The sequence below is a fragment of the Garra rufa genome, chromosome 2, assembly GCF_049309525.1.
Source record: "Garra rufa chromosome 2, GarRuf1.0, whole genome shotgun sequence".
NCBI classification, from domain to species: Eukaryota; Metazoa; Chordata; class Actinopteri; order Cypriniformes; family Cyprinidae; genus Garra; species Garra rufa.
Genome location: NC_133362.1, coordinates 63,357,505 through 63,360,433, shown reverse-complemented (window position 1 = coordinate 63,360,433; position 2,929 = coordinate 63,357,505). Strand labels below are relative to the sequence as shown.

The window sequence follows — 2,929 nt, the reverse complement described above, 5'->3', positions numbered from 1 at the left end:
GGGGAACCTTTGCGAGTGACCTGTATTTTTGGGGGCTCTGCTCACAGCAGAGCTACACTAGAGTGTCAAGAGCAGAGTCAATCTGGCCACCCGCCAGCGTGCAGTGGAACGAAGCGCGCCTCGTAATACCAGCATAATACCCAATCAAGATAAAACAGTGTTATACGCTCTTGTTCTCCCAGGAGATGGTTCAAACAAACGTACTCGGTTACTAACGTAACCTCGGTTCTCTCAGAGAGGGAACGAGTACTGCGTAAGTATCTAACGCTCGAGGAAAATCCTTTCCGCGAGATATATTGAAGCCAAAGAATTATCCTTAATTTTGTATTATTTGTATATACATATAACCCAATAGGATTTTTCCACAGACTTTGTGGGACAGGATTTTCGCGAAACATAAAGCCCTGTTGACACTAGCAGCGACTTCTGTCTTTTTCTGGTTTTGGAGTTCAATTGCCACAGTGGGCTCCCCAACTCCTTGGGACATGTTTCCACTTGTGCTTCGGTACTCTATAAATGGCTTAAGGAAGCCCATACCTCCAAGGTTTTACTGGACAAGCAGCTGAGCCACTTTTTCTTTCTTTTATTTTGTTTAACTCTCTTCTATATATATCACAAAGGTTTTTCCATTTTTTTTTTGCATTCTTCAACTAAAAAAAGGGAAAAATAATATTCACACACACACAAACACAAGATAAATATTTCTGTTATTACCATTTATTGACAATTTATGAACAAATGTAATGAGACTACATAGTATGTATTGTTTATATACATTTATATACATATACAGTATATGCAATGTATATAATGTATGTGTGTGTGTATTTATGCACTCTAAAATGTATACTGTAGCCTATATTGCACTGAATACATACATATAGCTTATTGTATTAATATAAAGTTTGTTTATGTACACAGTGCATTACTCCAGTATTAATTTAATTGCATTAATATATGTAGTATACATAATTAAATGCATTTTATACATTGTGTGAGTAGGAGTGTAAACGGTAGTGTTTCTATACAATTACATTTACATTACATTTACATTTAATCATTTAACAGACGTTTTTATCCAAAGCAAGACAAGCAAGTTACAATTCATTTTAATGCAGTTAATATTATTTTTAATATGGTACGTTTATTTGCTATCTAATCATTTATGATTTTGTCTGTTGTCATACATTTAACACATTTTGGTTTTGATTTTTTAAGATCATTGCTAGAGCTGAAAGGAGAATGATCACATGAGCACTATCGTCTTCTTTTCTATTGGCTGTCGCTCCCGAAAGTCGCTCTTCATTTTGCGTCCTTCGTTTGAAAAACATCCTATACACAAGAAAGGATGCATAAGTGTAGCCTTCGCTCTCTACAATCACCCACAATCCTATGCGCACAGCTTTGCTATCTTGTTCAAAAATACAAAATGTTGGACGTTAGCGGAGTCGGAGCGCCAACGTGGCAATATGCTTTCAAATGTAAGTACATTTACAAATTACTTAAAAAACATTTTTGTATTAAACAGTACAGATTACTGTCAGTATTTTGTCCTGTCCTGTTCTGTTTTCCCAATGTTTTTCCCCTTCTGTTTCTAGTCCATATGGTTTAGTCCTTGTCTCCCCCTTTTGGTTTGTTCTTAGTTGGTTCAGTCTATGCCCATATTTGTATTTCCCCCTCGTCATCTCGTTTGTAACCACGCCTTGTTTTCTGTGTATTTTAGTCTGTGTCTGATCACTCCCAGCTGTCCGTCATTAACGTTACATGTTCTCAATTCTTGCTCCTGGTTTTGATTTGGTTGTTTGTAATTTCAGTATTTTTGTTAAATAAACTTTATATTACATTTAATCCAGTTCTCCTCCTCCATCTCCACTCCTCAACCCGCCTGACTATGACAATTACTACCGTATTGGTATTACAAATTACGTTATTGATGGCTAACTGAACTGGACCATCATGTCATTTCACAATTGTTAGCCTTCACCGGCATTTCTTTTGTAAATTACTAACTTAGTTAAGTTGTCCAAAGTAATTTAACGTTAATATTATACCATTCACAGCGTTATTCATAGCTTTCTCGTCTTTTTTAACAGGGACCAAGGAACAAACGGAGGCAGTCATTTGTCTCCGTGTAGAAAAAAAACAGCTGTTTACCGGGGAGAGAGACACCGCGGCGAACGGATATCGGTGAGAAGTAAATTATTTAATGTTCAGAAGTGATAGCTGTGTAATCTTCTTTTTATTTCTCCCCGTCATTCACATATACACTGTTAGACATTTCTGTAATTTCTACAGTTTTTTACTGTATATCACCCAGTATAAAACAGCAAATTCCCTTTAAAGTAAATAACTGTAATTCCCTTTGCATCATGGGAATTTTCTGTGACGTCAAACACCACATACAGAGACTAACTGTATTTTTAAAAATTGAGGTATACTACTGTATTTGTGGTAACGACCTCTTTGGCGCCACTCAATTGAGATAATTCTTTTCCTCATTTCTTACATTTGGACTGACAGGATTTTTCGCCACAGGAGTTTATCCTTCGTTTTAGAAACAGTGCGAGTGGAACAGCGTATTTAATTTAGAGTACTACTGAACCTCAAAAATATACTGGGGCATCAGTTTACTGTCCTGCATCTATTGTGGATAGTTTCACGGATTGGTTTCTATACGGTCTTTTGTCGCGTCGCGTCGCTCGCGTCTGAGGACACGGAACCAGCGAGGCAGAGCCGGGGGTTTCCCCCGGGGATGGAACCCGAGAGCGGGAGAGTTCCGAAGAGCATCTGCGCTGTGTATTGACGCACCTTACAAGCAAGCAAGGTAATATATATATATATATATATATATATATATATATATATATATATATATATATATATATATTTGTTATTTGTATGTCTGTTTGTGTGTGGTTTGTCAGATTTT

The 2,929-nt window shown here is 36.8% G+C and overlaps 1 non-coding gene across 1 annotated transcript in view; it reads left to right on the top strand.

The window, feature by feature from the left end:
* Nucleotides 1-54, top strand: part of LOC141327441 (U5 spliceosomal RNA) — a 116-nt gene extending 62 nt beyond the window's left edge. The window contains exon 1 of the small nuclear RNA XR_012354737.1: nucleotides 1-54. This exon is cut by the window's left edge and continues 62 nt beyond it. This is a non-coding gene — a small nuclear RNA (U5 spliceosomal RNA).
* The last annotated feature ends 2,875 nt before the right edge of the window (nucleotides 55-2,929 follow it).